The sequence below is a fragment of the Eptatretus burgeri genome, chromosome 9 (genome assembly GCF_056783735.1).
Source record: "Eptatretus burgeri isolate ZD-2024b chromosome 9, Ebu_testis_v1, whole genome shotgun sequence".
Lineage (NCBI taxonomy): Eukaryota > Metazoa > Chordata > Myxini > Myxiniformes > Myxinidae > Eptatretus > Eptatretus burgeri.
The window spans coordinates 52,157,431-52,173,628 of NC_140969.1; the positions used below are offsets into that span (position 1 = coordinate 52,157,431).

Below are 16,198 nucleotides of genomic sequence, written 5' to 3' on the forward strand. Positions count from 1 at the left end.
TTGTAGATGGAGATGGGTGGGACAGAGAGAGAGGGAGATGAGTGGGACAGAGAGAGAGGGAGATGAGTGGGACAGAGAGAGAGGGAGATGAGTGGGACAGAGAGAGAGGGAGATGAGTGGGACAGAGAGAGAGGGAGATGAGTGGGACAGAGAGAGAGGGAGATGAGTGGGACAGAGAGAGAGGGAGATGAGTGGGACAGACAGAGAGGGAGATGGGTGAGACAGACAGACAGAGAGGGAGGGAGATGGGTGGGACAGACAGACAGAGAGAGGGAGATGGACGAGAAAGACAGACAAAGAGAGAGGGAGATGGGAGACAGAGAGGGAGGAAGATGGGTGGGACAGAAAGGGAGATGTGGCAATTTATTGCTGCTGTGATGTAGCAATTCGTTGCTTTGTAACAACTGAAAACATTTTTTCACTCATTGTAATCATCTAATTTATTTTGCCTTCCGAACTCCAGAGACATCCATATGGAAAATCAAGCCACAGTGTTGCCATTGAAGCTTGAAGAGTGCTCGACTGAGTGGCTGAACCACTCAAGCGAGCACTCCAATGAGGCGGTTGAAGAAACTTTTTAAAACAATGAAACTTTTAATTTTTTTATATGTATCCATCGATTCTGAAGTGACCGGTTCAATAATGAAAGAAGATTGTACAAAAAGGGGAAACATGGTGTAAAATAAAATTGCACATTTTCAGCGAGTGAACCGCCTCCCAAGGCAGAGCATGGTGAAACACAGGTGAATGGGTTCTGAACTTTGTTCAAGTTGATCAATATATTCAGTGACTGTGTGAATATTGGAGAGTGCTCACCAAGTGGCTTTAGCATTCAAGCAAGCACTCCAACAAAATGTTTGATAACGAATGGCTGGCTTGGCAAGTGATGAGTGATTGCCGCTTGGTCATATAAACACCATGCACCTGGAGATTGAAAACTTCTTTTAGCAATCAGAACTACTGCTGAAGTCAATTTAAAAGGTTTAAGATTCTAGAGGTGACAGCATGTGCGGAAATGAAATAAAGCCATGAACGCTGATGTCTCCAGGAGTTTTTAAGCATTGCAATGTTCACAGTGATTCGCAGGTATGATGATCAGGCATTCAATGATATGAGCGATTAAAGTGAGAAAAAAACCTTTGTAATTAAGAAACCATTGCGGCCTGTTCCGAGTCAAAGCGTTGTTGAGCAGGCCAAAAAAAAGGCGAATTAAGAACCCAGCGAGGGACAGTGAGGTGACTAAGGATAAGCCTTGATAAAATATGAATTAAATAATGCCATTAATTATCTTTAAAATGGGTGTTTAAATTAACCCAAACACCCAATTTTAATTCCTGCACTCCCTTAAATTTCCCTTTGCATGCATGCAAAGTTTCAGGCCACGAGGTTTCATGGTTTTGGAGTTATGGAGGAGACACACACACACACACACACACACATTATGTATACCAGCAGGGTATGCTTACACACTGTAACCAATAACGAACCATGCTTCCCCATTGCTTTGGGTCGCTTACATGTATTTGATTTTTCATATATGTATTTTCGGTTTTTTTTTTTTCGTTTATTAATATTTTCAGTTGCAGATGCTTTCCGACAGTTCTGTGATTTTTCCCAGTGTATCGGTTTTGATTTCCATCGGCACACAAAATTTCAGCTTTCTCTCTCACCCGGAAGGTACCGATCTTTAATTTTAATATCAGTCAGTGAGTCAGTGGTGAGAATGAGCTTTCTAATATGTGTGTATATATATATATATATATATATCTTCTTCTTCTTCTTTCGGCTGCTCCCGTTAGGGGTCGCCACAGCGGATCATCCATTATGATCCGCATAGTGATTTGGCACATGTTTTACGCCGGATGCCCTTCCTGACGCAACCCTGGTCACCTCTTACGACACAGGGATATGGTACACCTATTTTAACCGGGGTATACACCGGCCCAGTATACTGGTACTCATTTCGCCGACCTCGGAAGGATGACAGGCTGAGTCAACCCCCTGGTGTATTAATTCAGTGGCTCAATGGGGCTTGAACTCAGGACCTCTTGGATCCCAAGCCGCTGCCCTAACCACTGCGCCAACACCAGGCTCATATATATATATATATATATATATATATATATATATATATATATACATATATACATATATATATATATATATATATATATATATATATATATATATATATATACATATATATATATATATATATATATATACATATATACATATATATATACATATATATATATATATATATATATACATACATATATATACATATATATATATATACACATACATATTGTTGCGGTCTTCGCGCCCGCCGGCGTGCGAACGGCCACGTAACTCGAATCGCGGCACGTCGCCCACCGGACGGACAATCCAGTCGTGACCCTCTCGGACTAACGCCGGGAACCAGTCACGGGTGGACCTTTCGGTCTCACCGCGATCGAGCCAATCAGCCCCCGCGTGGGATAGGGTTGCTCGCCAAATTCGAACTACCTAAGTACCCACGCGGAGGGTAGACCGGGCGATCGCACCTCGCCGCAGGTCGACTTCGGACACGGGCCACTTAAGCGACCCGTTCCGTACTATCAGAATAACCGAGCGGTGTTATCGTCGACCTCGACGGTTCGATTAATTATCGGGCGTATTCAGCCCACTACCAACCCTTTACGTGAAGCAAGATGGGGATTCAATGGAGGAAAAGACGAAGCGAAGCGGGAGAACAGTTCAACAATAAAGCACGTTTATTCTCGGCACACGGGAAGCACACAAATACAATTCCACCAAATGCACACAAAAAAGAAAACACAATTCCATTTACATAAAAAGCAAACATAAAAGTGAAAACACAGTGCAGAGCTAATTCCGACTACCGAGCACACGGCAACACTTATACACTTCTACTTCACAGACGGCGCCGACAACACATACCCAAAACCAAGGAAAAGAAATACCCTCAAGAATGAGGTAGGCCTGGGGCCGAGACCTGGTCGGGCCTACCCGTCTGGTGATGAGACGCGGAGCGGCGATGGCCCCGCAACCCGCGGGCCTCGTGAACAGTGCCTGGCAGGGGGTGGGAACGGGGCCCCCTTGGTCGCACTATCTCAGCGCGGGGGGAAACAGGAGGGGGGGGGTTGCTGATGCTCGGGGTATAGAGGATCTTTATTATGTGCGACGAGCGTCTCCACCTCGGCCAGGTCGCGCTGCCGGCCTCCCTCGGGCGCGCAGCTCCTTGCACGACGCGAGCACCCTTCGTCCGACTCGCCGCCTCTCCACAGCTCGTCCCCTCCGTTCCGACTCTCCTTCGCCTCGTTCCGACCTTTACGACTCCCTTCTTCCTCGTTCCGACTTTTTACTACTCTTTTACTGACGAACACCGTCCTTTTATCCCCCCGTAACTTCGCCTTTGACCCCCTCCCTTTGACCTTTCAACTCGCTCCCCATTGGCCCGACAAAAAGTGGGCGTGAAGGCTTTTTGATCCACAAATTTGCATATATCGATCGCCCTGGAGGCGGGCCAGTCGCCCCTCGCTCACCGATTGGACGGCAAAAAGTGGGCGTGTGTCGTTTTGGATCCGTTTTTGAAGCAGAAAATCCGTGATTTTGTACACGCTGTTCAACGTGCGCCCTACACGAGTCCAGCATCGGTGCCCATGAGTGGCGCGAGATGACGGTGATGCGATGGTGGCGAGTTGTGACGGTAAAGGTCGTGGCGGTTGTGGTGAAGCGGTGTTGTGGTTGGTGGTTGATGTTGTGGTTGTGGTGATGGCGATTGGTCCAAAATAAAGATAGTGAAAGAAAAACGGCTATCCTGAAGAGTCGCAGCACGTATAAATGACATGTATTCCCACTAGACAACGGGTTTGGGCCTAACTACACATGCACTTACCGAGATACCTCACCTAAGGGACCTGAATGGTGGTTTGCGAATCTGGTAACCACAACACTACCCCCTTCCCTTTTTACAGACTCGTCCCGAGTCGTCAAATTTTCGTGTGCCATCATGTGTAGTTTTCCCCTAGTACATTTTACCTACGGATCCCTGAGTGCGACATTCATGGTATTCGTGTCCCCAAAATAAATAACCTGAGGGCTGCGTAACTATCTAAACAAACTCACTCACACGGACGACTTAAATAAAATTGCCGGCGCTAAGACATACATGCCGGGGGCGCACTCATATTTACAGTACATCTTAACCTTAACTTACAAATTTTACACTAAACCATGGCCCAGGATCATTGGACTCTGCAAAAGAAAAGCAGTTAGCAGGGAGCCAGGCTGCCCACATGCAGTCTCTGACTCAAACAATGCAGGTGACAGGGAACGTGGCTGGCTGCTCACACGCAGTCCAAGGCCTCCCTTTTGAACTGAACGCAGTGAACCACAACGGTGCATGGGCTGCACAACGCAGTCTCCGTGCCAGCTCAAGTGGCACACGCAATGAGCACAACGAATGGATGCATGAACACAAACACGGTGCACGGGCCGCCACTGCAGGCCCGTGTTGTAGCTGCCAACAGGGCAGTTCTCGCAGCTTGCAAACTGTTGCTTTCTGATCCTGGCGCACATGGAAATGAACAGGGGGGGGGGGCAAAGCAAAAATTGAACGGGGCTGGTGAACAGGGGCAGTGGGCATGGCATGGCAAAGGTGAGCAGGCAAACACAGCCCGCAGAAGAAGGCCGCTGCAGGCAAACACAGCCCGCAGATGAACTGGCCGGCACAGGCCTCGCAGAAAAACAGCCAGCAGATGAACTGGCCGGCACAGGCCTTGAAGCAAACACGGCCAGCCGATGGCACAGGCCTTGCAGCAAAACAACAGCTGCCGATGAAGTTGGCCAGCTCTTGCCGTTCAGTGGAGGTTGGTGGAGGGAGTGCGGTGGTGCTGGCCACTTGGAGGGCGGGCTCGGACCTACCTACCTGTCTCCCTCCCAACCTATCGCCTTTGCCTGTCACTGTACATACCCACTCCCTTAATTTGTCAAACCCCAATTTAGCCCCAACTTATTTTTTTGTTGTTTTTATTTTTACTCCCCCACTATAAATCGTCCCCTAACCCCCTTTATCGTCCTTGTTCGGCTAACCTATCCTGTCACCTAGCCTACTCCCAACCCCTACGTTCCCTTCCCGGAGGGGAATAAGGGAGAGCTAACGTCCTGTGTCGAGGCCCAACGAAGCCCCAGAATGGCCTCCCCAGAGTTCGGCGATCTTACCCAAAGTGGGTCCAGCGGCCCACAACGACAGCGAGGGGATGGATGGTGCGGAGGGGTACATCTCCTAATCTATCCTAACCATTTAACTGTTAAACTACCCCGGGGCTTTCAACAAGCGCCTCTCGCTTAAACTATTGGTTCTAACAACCCAGATTCCCGTCGCCTGTGTTGGTGTCCTCACAATTTCGGGCCTCGCCCCCCAATTTTCTCTCCGTGCCCTCACACGGTCTCCTGGCTGGGACACGTGGCTCCCTTTGGCAGGCACGACCCTCTGCCGAATCTCCCGCTATGGCACCCACGGGCACTACACTGCCTCCGAGCCTACCAGCTCCCTAACACCGGGGAGTGCCCCCCATGGCACCTCCCCTGAACCGCACACGTGGCAGGCCGGCCTCCCGGGCCCCTTTCCGAGGGTCACCCGTGCCCACAACACTGCCCACGCGGCTAATGGCGCCCCGGGCCCCCGCACCAAGCAGGCGCACCCGTGCCCACTACTCTATCCCGGCCCCCCATGGGCCCTTGGCCTACCGCGGCCGACTAGCCTGGTGCCCGGGGTACCCACTCAGCGATACTCACCTTTCGCAGCCACGCTCCCAAGCCCGTCAACAGGGCTCCTGCACCCCTCCAAATGGGTTTCGAGCCTACTTTCCCACCAACAGCAAAACGACCTCCATTTTTCAATTTGACTAACCCCCTAACTCACTCTACACTGACCCCGGGGTCCCTTGGGCGGGAGTCACTCCTCCCCCCAATCACTCATCGCACCATGCATTCCCCATTCACTCCACACACACAGACCCGCTGGCCTCACTCACTCACCATGTACTCACCTCACAACTCACCAACTCTTCAACACACACACCGCTGAACTCTGCCATCCTTCTAACTGCACCCCCTAACTAACTCGTGCTCCCACGTCGTCCCTTAAACTACAGCACGTTCCTTTTAACACTACGTAGCTAAACTACGTCAACTCTACACATTCACTGTCTGTCGCTGTCTCCAAATCAATCATTTTATTTCCCAACCTAAATCTGGCTACAATCCCTCTAACTAATCCATTCCACGGACTCCATGAGGACTTACCCCTGCCCCATGGAGTCGGTCTAACTAAGCTAACCCTTCCCCCTAACTAGTTTCCATCCTGTGCCCAGGGTAAGGAGGTCTTCCACCCCTTGCCCAGGAATCCTGTGTACCCGAAAGTGAGGCTTGTTCCTTTTTTTTTTTTTTTTTCATGCCCAGCACCTGCGCGGCAACTCAGAGCTCGCGCACTTTGCACCTGCCCGTGACGTCATGCAGCTGCACGTGTTCCTCGTCCCTCCTTGGACGGGACCATCCGGCAGAGATACCCCTCCTGCCGGATTCCAACCCCACGTGCAGCCATGACGTCACCGTGCGCATATAAAAAAAACACAAGCCACACGTCTCGAGGGGTTCCCCACGCGAACACATGTGCTCTGCCCGTTGGAGCTTAACACACACGATCGCGTGGAGAACCCGTCCGGTCCAAATCCATTTACCTGCCTAAACTTTGTCCGTCCGCGGGATCGGCAAATCCACCGCGTGCGTTTCCGGACCGGGACTTCACTCTCGCAAGCGAGCACGTGGCGGTCTCGTGCGTTGCACAGCACGAACCGCGTGCTCACTGCTGGGTGAACCCGGCACGGTCCTCGAAACAACCACAGCCGCTACTCGGCTTTCTCTCCTCTGTCGCCGTCGTCGTCTCCATTCCACCCACGCACACCTGCGTGTTACGACGCACACAGTCCACACCATCACATTCACACGGGGAGACGCGGCTGCGTGCTCCCGCATGCCAACCGACATCTCCCTCACATACCGCTCTCTCACACACACGGTCTCCCTTGCACACAGCGACCTTGCACACGGCCGTTCACTCACGCGTGCGGGGGCACTCACCCGCGGTGCCTCACTCGCACTCCGTGCCTCATCCACACACGCGGGGGCACTCACCCGCGGTACCTCATCCACACACCGTGCCTCACTCATACACGCGGGGGCACTAACCCGCGGTGCCTCACTCGCACTCCGTGCCTCATCCACACACGGTGTGCTGGGAAGCACGTACTCCGGCAACATCGCCACCACACCACTCACACGTGGTGCCTCATTCATACTGGCCGTTTCATCCACACACACGGCCTCACTCACACACGGTGCCCCATCCACACCCGGCGTGCTGGGAAGCACGCACTCTGGCACCATCGCCACCACACCACTCACACACGGGGTCGCTTCCACACACGGTGCCGCACTCACACCTTGCACCACACACACAGGGACAACCACACTGGGGATTTGTGTCCCCACAAGGGTCTCCGGGGCCTCTACACCCCCCAAGCTCTCCGTGCACCCGTCCACAGCACTCGTCCCCTCAACCTCGCAAAACACGACCGAACTCACCTGGTCGTGACTCGCCTCAAGGGGGCATACTCCCTCCCCTCGTTCCTGGAGGAGGCCATCCAGGTGCTCACACCGGGTCCCTGCACGCTCCGCGAGCTCACCCCCATTGTCCTCCACTACCTCCGTGTGTGCGTGCGCGTCACTTACCCCGTCTTCATCGTGTAGTCTTCCCTCTATCGTTCCCTTCCCGGCTACCGTCACTGCCAACTCTTCACCCTTTACCTCCCTTGTCTCAACTATTATTTCCGTTGTCGTCACCTCGTGTCTCGTCTCACACGTTTTGGTCTCCCCATTTAATTTTTCCCTTTCGGTCATCGTCACGACCCTCGCCCAACACGTTCCACGAATTATTTTTTCACCCGCCTCCACCGCGGGCCCGTCAGCCGTTGCACCCCCTTCCAGCTCGTTTGTTCCGACACGTGGAGTCGCCATTTTAAGTTCCCTGCTCACGGCCTTCATGCCCGCCTGCAGGCTTCGGCCCATGTTCTGCGTCTCACCCCGTAGTTCTTTCATTTCTTCCTTCATGTTCTGTGTATTCGCATCCATCGTCGTTTTCACTTCATTTGTATTTGTATCCATCTTTTCATCCATTTTTTGTGTATTCGCATCCATCTTTTCGTTCATGCCTTTCATTTCGTTTTTTATTTCATTTGTCATTGCCGCCAGCATGGCGCATAGCTGGGCCACGTCGGGTGCACTCAGCTGAGCCGTTTCAGCAAGGGTTTTGGTGGAGAGGGGGGGGGAGGTGTCATACACTGCGGCCGCTGCCGCACCCATTTCAGGTTCTGGGTTTAGTTGGGCGAGTCCGTGTTCCTGCACAATCAACATTTCCTGCACGGGGATTCCATCCTGGACCATGGACTCTACATTATTACACATATACATTTCTAATACCCCCGGCTCCCGCTCGCCTTGAGACGCCATCTTGCTTCTCGTGAAGGGTTAATTTGCTCGCTCGTAATTTGGAGGGAATCGGGGGTCGCTTCTCTCACCCCTGGACCGATTCCCGTGAATTTCGCTGGAGACAGGAGAGCCCGTTTTCCTGTTCTCCGATACCAGTGCCGCGAGGAGGGCGATGAATTTGTATCCCACTCCTGACACCAGTGTTGCGGTCTTCGCGCCCGCCGGCGTGCGAACGGCCACGTAACTCGAATCGCGGCACGTCGCCCACCGGACGGACAATCCAGTCGTGACCCTCTCGGACTAACGCCGGGAACCAGTCACGGGTGGACCTTTCGGTCTCACCGCGATCGAGCCAATCAGCCCCCGCGTGGGATAGGGTTGCTCGCCAAATTCGAACTACCTAAGTACCCACGCGGAGGGTAGACCGGGCGATCGCACCTCGCCGCAGGTCGACTTCGGACACGGGCCACTTAAGCGACCCGTTCCGTACTATCAGAATAACCGAGCGGTGTTATCGTCGACCTCGACGGTTCGATTAATTATCGGGCGTATTCAGCCCACTACCAACCCTTTACGTGAAGCAAGATGGGGATTCAATGGAGGAAAAGACGAAGCGAAGCGGGAGAACAGTTCAACAATAAAGCACGTTTATTCTCGGCACACGGGAAGCACACAAATACAATTCCACCAAATGCACACAAAAAAGAAAACACAATTCCATTTACATAAAAAGCAAACATAAAAGTGAAAACACAGTGCAGAGCTAATTCCGACTACCGAGCACACGGCAACACTTATACACTTCTACTTCACAGACGGCGCCGACAACACATACCCAAAACCAAGGAAAAGAAATACCCTCAAGAATGAGGTAGGCCTGGGGCCGAGACCTGGTCGGGCCTACCCGTCTGGTGATGAGACGCGGAGCGGCGATGGCCCCGCAACCCGCGGGCCTCGTGAGCAGTGCCTGGCACGGGGGTGGGAACGGGGCCCCCTTGGTCGCACTATCTCAGCGCGGGGGGAAACAGGAGGGGGGTTGCTGATGCTCGGGGTATAGAGGATCTTTATTATGTGCGACGAGCGTCTCCACCTCGGCCAGGTCGCGCTGCCGGCCTCCCTCGGGCGCGCAGCTCCTTGCACGACGCGAGCACCCTTCGTCCGACTCGCCGCCTCTCCACAGCTCGTCCCCTCCGTTCCGACTCTCCTTCGCCTCGTTCCGACCTTTACGACTCCCTTCTTCCTCGTTCCGACTTTTACTACTACGCCTTTTACTGACGAACACCGTCCTTTTATCCCCCCGTAACTTCGCCTTTGACCCCCTCCCTTTGACCTTTCAACTCGCTCCCCATTGGCCCGACAGAAAGTGGGCGTGAAGGCTGTTTGATCCACAAATTTGCATATATCGATCGCCCTGGGGGCGGGGCCAATTCGCCCCTCGCTCACCGATTGGACGGCAAAAAGTGGGCGTGTGTCGTTTTGGATCCGTTTTTGAAGCAGAAAATCCGTGATTTTGTACACGCTGTTCAACGTGCGCCCTACACGAGTCCAGCATCGGTGCCCATGAGTGGCGCGAGATGACGGTGATGCGATGGTGGCGAGTTGTGACGGTAAAGGTCGTGGCGGTTGTGGTGAAGCGGTGTTGTGGTTGGTGGTTGATGTTGTGGTTGTGGTGATGGCGATTGGTCCAAAATAAAGATAGTGAAAGAAAAACGGCTATCCTGAAGAGTCGCAGCACGTATAAATGACATGTATTCCCACTAGACAACGGGTTTGGGCCTAACTACACATGCACTTACCGAGATACCTCACCTAAGGGACCTGAATGGTGGTTTGCGAATCTGGTAACCACAACAATATATACACATATATATATATACATATATATATATATATACATATATATATATACACATATATATATATATACATATATATATATATATACACATATATATATATATACACATATATATATATATACATATATATATATATACATATATATATATATATATATATATATATATATATATATATATATATATATATATATACATATATATATACATATACATATATATATATATACACATATATATATACATATACATATATATATATATATACACATATATATATATACATATACATATACATATACATATACATATACATATACATATACATATACATATATATATATATATACACTAACTGGAAAGGGCTGGGACTGATAGAGTTGGCATGTGTTTGGTGGTCAAAAGCAAGCAAACGTTAAAAAATGAACTTGATGCTTGAGGAAGTTCAAAAAGAAGGAAATGATACATGGCTCTATAAGACTGTCCAACTGAGTCAGCAAGGGCAGTGGACAACCTGGGTTGACTGTTTACAAAGGTCCCTAACATGGAATGACTTGTGGCACCTCTTCAAATTAATTTCCTCAGTCAGTCCATTTACAATCAACTATCCACAGGGGCAAATCTCTGTCGTTGGAAAGTAAAGGAAGATGCTCAATGTAAACTTTGTGGGCGCTATGAAACGTTGGAGCATACGCTGTCTGCAAGTAAGTTTGCACCTTGGAATAGGGCGTTATACTTACAGGCATGATCGGATACTCAAATGTATTGCAAGAACCATAGATACAGTAAAATGTACCCACAATGACGCATCGATGCCAGTCAAGGAAAATGTGAATTGCCGCAATTGCATTAAAGCAGTTTTTTCAAAGAAAACAAGAGAAAATAGAAGCATCCACAATGATCAACCTCGTTGTACAGTGTTCTGTGGTATGAATGAGTGGAAAATGTGGGCTGATCTGCCTGGCATGAATAAATTTCCTGGGATTTTTGCTGAGACATGTCAAAGACCAGATGTTGTCCTTTAATCAGAGTTGAGCAGGCGCATCATAATTATTGAGTTAACAGTACCATTTGAGTCGAGGATGTCAGAAGCTGGTGAAGTTAAAAGAGAAGTTAAAAATATGAGTGGCTGACAACTAAGACGCACAAAGAAGAACATGCTCCTGACTTCTTCAATGTGGAAATTGGAGTAAGGGGTCAGTCAGCCTCGACCCTTGTAAAAAGTCTCGGCCTGACAAGTAGAGACAGAACTGGAGTTTTGAAGGAGTCGTCATCAGCTGCTGAAGAGGCATCAGCGTGGCTCTGGTTTAAAAGAGAAGACTCCGACTGGTCATCAAGAAAATACCTCGCTGATCATCAAGCTTCTCTGACTTCATTAGAATGTGGCTTGTTTTTGAAGCGAATTGTTCTAATCTCCCCCTCCCCCCCCCACCAAAAAAAAAACAATAATGGGAAAAAGTACGGTGGAAAGCGCAAGTACAGGAATACGTCGTAGCGAGAACTTCCTGATATGAAGATGTTTCTTTTTTGGAGCGGCACTCAGGTCTTTGAACGCTGATATGTATGATTATAAGTAAATTAAAGGAGAGCCGCTGATCCAGATTTTGTCCTTATTATGGTCTCATCAGGATGACATACTGCCAATTCGTTTATTTGTAATCATTCTAAGATGGTTAAATAAAAATCGAACCCCCTCTAACTTAATGAGGTACCAAGGCACAGGTTGAATCCCATAACAGTCAATGCTGCACGACCTGTTAGGTTAGTTACAAGTATGGTCTGCCACACGTGGAATGATCTTGAATGTGGAATCGCATTATTTCTGCACACTATATGAATGTGAACTATCCTGCAAGGACTCTTGAATTATTTGTCTGATCCCAGACTCAAAGACACTTCATAGACCAGGAGCTATTCGCTGTGGAGACCAAAACAAATGAATTCGTTCAACCATCACAATATATTATGTTTTAGGATATATTACAATAGGAAAACATCCCCTAAACACCCCCCAGGTAGTCAGCGGACTTGTGGTAGCAGGATACCCTTGAATTCCTAACTGGCATAGTTTATCAGAAAGAAAGGGAACATAAGCATTGTCTATTTTTTTGACATTGCAACCAAGAGATCAATTGGTCATTGGTGAAGGAATCAGTGATGGGCCTGTCACTGTATGTGTCACCACTGGAAATATGTAGTGAAGTCATCAAGTACTTCAAGTCATATGATGAGGAAGCAGATACCAGACTTTTTCTGCAGCCCCAAGGTATCGATGCATTATGCTCCGTTCACCCGGTACCAATGACGCAGTATTGTGCTCTTCTGTGTTCCATGATTCCATGGCTTAGTGCATGTATCAAAGTATCAAAGACAGCTATGGTGTACATACATATATATCCCTTGCCACAGTACATAGGAAAAGCTGCACCAATATATTTGCACAGCACTGCCGGCACTGTATGCAATCACAGGTTGACTATCATTCAACACATCTGGTATTTGGAAAAGTAAAAGCTGGAAAATACTATTATATGATGAATCCATTTGAAACATTCTTAACCAGATCAGTACCAGACCAGACTTTTTTAAAAATTGAACTTCGCCCTAAACAAAGCTGAAAGCTACGAAACGTGAAGGGCTACTGAGAAAAAGAAGAAGAGGAAAACTGGCAAAACCTTCACCGAGTCCTGAAACAAGGAAAACTCGACACAGGACCACTGTGCAGGAAGGGGTAACTAGGCCAGGCAGAAAAATTCATTGACGAAGCTACACTTAAACCAGCACAAACATTTGTTTGTAGGTTATACACAGTTAACCAGGAAGTGGGCACAACAACTGATGAAATCAATCACTGGATGTTCTGTCAAAATGCCAACAGAATGAAGGACTACCACCACAACACATAGTTTTTGGCATTTATGACATGCTCTGTAGTCTGTTCAGAATCTTCCAGATGCTGTTTAGAATTTGATGATCAAAGAAGCAGCACCAGTGTCACTCATAGAACTGACAGCAGGCCATTGCAATGGATTGGCATGCAATACTGCTTGTTGTCATGTAAAGCTAAAGAACTGGCATGCACTGAAGCCCGTGCCATGCATGGTTAAAGAACGGTGCAGGAATCCGCTTACATTGAGCCCTCATTGTGGAGGATCGAACCAATCAGATACTCAGTAATATCTGTGCTGACAAGTTTGACCACACTCAAGAATGAGCAATCAACGCTATTCGTAATTATGTAACAACTGTGTACGTAATGATATGATGTGTGATTTTGATTGACACGTGCAATCTTACATATGATTTCTTAATCCAGAAAATTCCACAAAATCCTTTATGAAAGAGTATTTGTTAAAGCGTACAATTATGTCAAGGTCGGGTTGTTTTAATCATAAACGCCTGTCACTTTTCATGTCATTTGGCAAAAGCTAAGACATTTGCTTTCATATTACAAGGAGAGACAATAAACTTTAATACAGGAGAAAGTCCATTTGGCAATCATGCCCCGCTATATCAACCCCACATGAATCCAATCCATCGGATGAATCCCAATTTATCAGAGGGGTTGGAAGAGGAGAAGGTGATGAAATCACAGGGACATCACCAGGTGGTATACAGGGTGTTTCAAAAATCTGGAATCAGAGGAAATATTTTTAATTTTTTTTTTTGTTTTTTTTGGAGATGATGCCTTTGAGGTGGATAGGACGTCATGTACCGATAGAATGGCCCCCACGTAGTCCAGATTTAATGCCACATGACTTTTTCTTTTGGGACACCTGAAATTAGTGCACGGTTTATATCAGGAGACCATGTACTAATGAAGATGTAAATAATTAAATAAAAAACGAATGTGCTAAGATCGATGTGTCAATGTTGAGAACCATTCAAGGGAGCCTGTATATAAGAAGTGACATGTGTATGCATGTTAGTGGCTTTCAATTTGAGCAATTGTTAAAATGAAATTGTAAAATAAATACCTCTATGATTGAAACACCCTGTACATTCACCGGAAAATTATTGTAATTTTTTTTTGGGGGGGGGAGTTAAGGGTGATGCATATTATCTTGCCCCATGACTATATTCTCTTAGGTTGAAACAGTTTCTTATAAACTAGATATCTGCGATCCAAGGGTAAGCCTCCCCCAGCACCCACAATCCAATGATCACCATATGATTTTTCAGAACTCCTTATGACCGAGACCTTCATCCGTTAGGGATAGAGTAAAAAAAATAGAAAAATGTGTCCCCATCTACAAAATATCCAGAAAACTCAACATCATGAAAATCGGAGGAAAATTATTCAAGATGGGCTGTTGGTCAAAAAGGTGTTTTTGTTAACTAGTTCACAATCTGAAAAAAGCATGTCAAGGACACAAATTAAATATTAGGTGCACAACTTCAGTGCAGGTACACTATTATGATGCAAAAACATTCTGGAAGGCCAAGAGGCCATTAACATTCTGCATTGGCAAAATTGGGCGATGACCAAAAAACTGTTTTTATTTTTCAGACCACCATTTGACTTTAACTCAAAGGAGTATGATGGAGTAAGATAAGTGTAAATGCATCTTACTCTCGGCTGTCTAGAGAGGGCAATTTAGTTCCAAATGGACAAAAATTAATCGAGTTATGGTTAAAAAAAAACAAAAAAAAAACGTTAAAATTTCCAGAATTAGGTCATGAACTTAAAATTAGGTCAAAGTCAAAAAAATTATGGCAACCCCACGAACTTTGTATTCCCATTATTGATGCAAATTTTCATTCCAAAATTCCTCGCCTGCACTTTGTGATACACTTGCACGAAAATACACTTCGTGCGTTCGCAGAAAAAATGGAGGAATAAAAAAAAACAAACCTGAATAGTGCTTTAGTCCTCCGAGCAGTCTCAAAAACGTTGTGGTAAAATTAAAAATTGTTAGCACTAATTGTAGAAACAAACCCTACAACAGGTATAAACCTCCCCATATCCTATCGGGGGAGGCTTGCATATATGTATAGTGTACATGGAAGAAGCCACCTCATCCTCATTGAGACTCATAAAAAGACATTCAATACGTTTGTGAAATAAACCCATGCTGTCTTTTGATTGAATCCATCAGCGAAGCGATGGGTTGGCAAGCTTAATTCTTACTTAACGAAAGTCAAAATTTGACTACGAGTTTGTTTTGTGCAGATTAAATTATGTAACAAGTTTCTATCTCATATTTAGTTTTCTTCTCTGGTTAAATATATCAAATACATGTTTCTTGTTACATTTTAGAGACATAAGTAAGATATGCTGTCATGTTCAAGTCTGTGCTTTTTTTCTACCATAGAAAAACTGCTTCTACATTATTATTCCACTAACTACCTGGCGATGTTCTGGAAGCGTTGTTCCAACAAAATTTTCATTAAAACCAAATCTGTAGCGAGAGCTGAGTGAACTCATTCTTTTGCTCGGCTTAGCTCCTGGACTATACGAGAAGCAGGGACAATCAACGTATCTTTAAGGCACCAGCTAAAGGCACATTACAATGGCTTGAGATGTGAAGGAAAAGGTGAACCTAAAACCTTCTGCTCCACCACCGAGGCACCAGTGATCATGTGAGGGTTTGCTCCTGATGCACGGCAACAGTAATGCCACAGTATAAAACATAATGGCGAGGTCAGTGCTGGCCAAATGGACAAGGCCACCGATCGGTCTGTGCTTACATGATTGTCAGTCTCTCCGAATGCTTTCGGGCATTACAAAGGCGATAAGGTGGAGTGCTCAAGAGAATGGCCAGCTACCTGGCTGAATACTG

General features: G+C 47.3%; 1 protein-coding gene across 4 annotated transcripts in view; it reads right to left on the minus strand.

Moving 5' to 3' along the window:
• The window catches only part of PXDN (peroxidasin), a 202,716-nt gene that overhangs the window by 133,259 nt on the left and 53,259 nt on the right, over positions 1 to 16,198 (minus strand). The gene's annotated exons all lie outside the window — the stretch shown is intronic.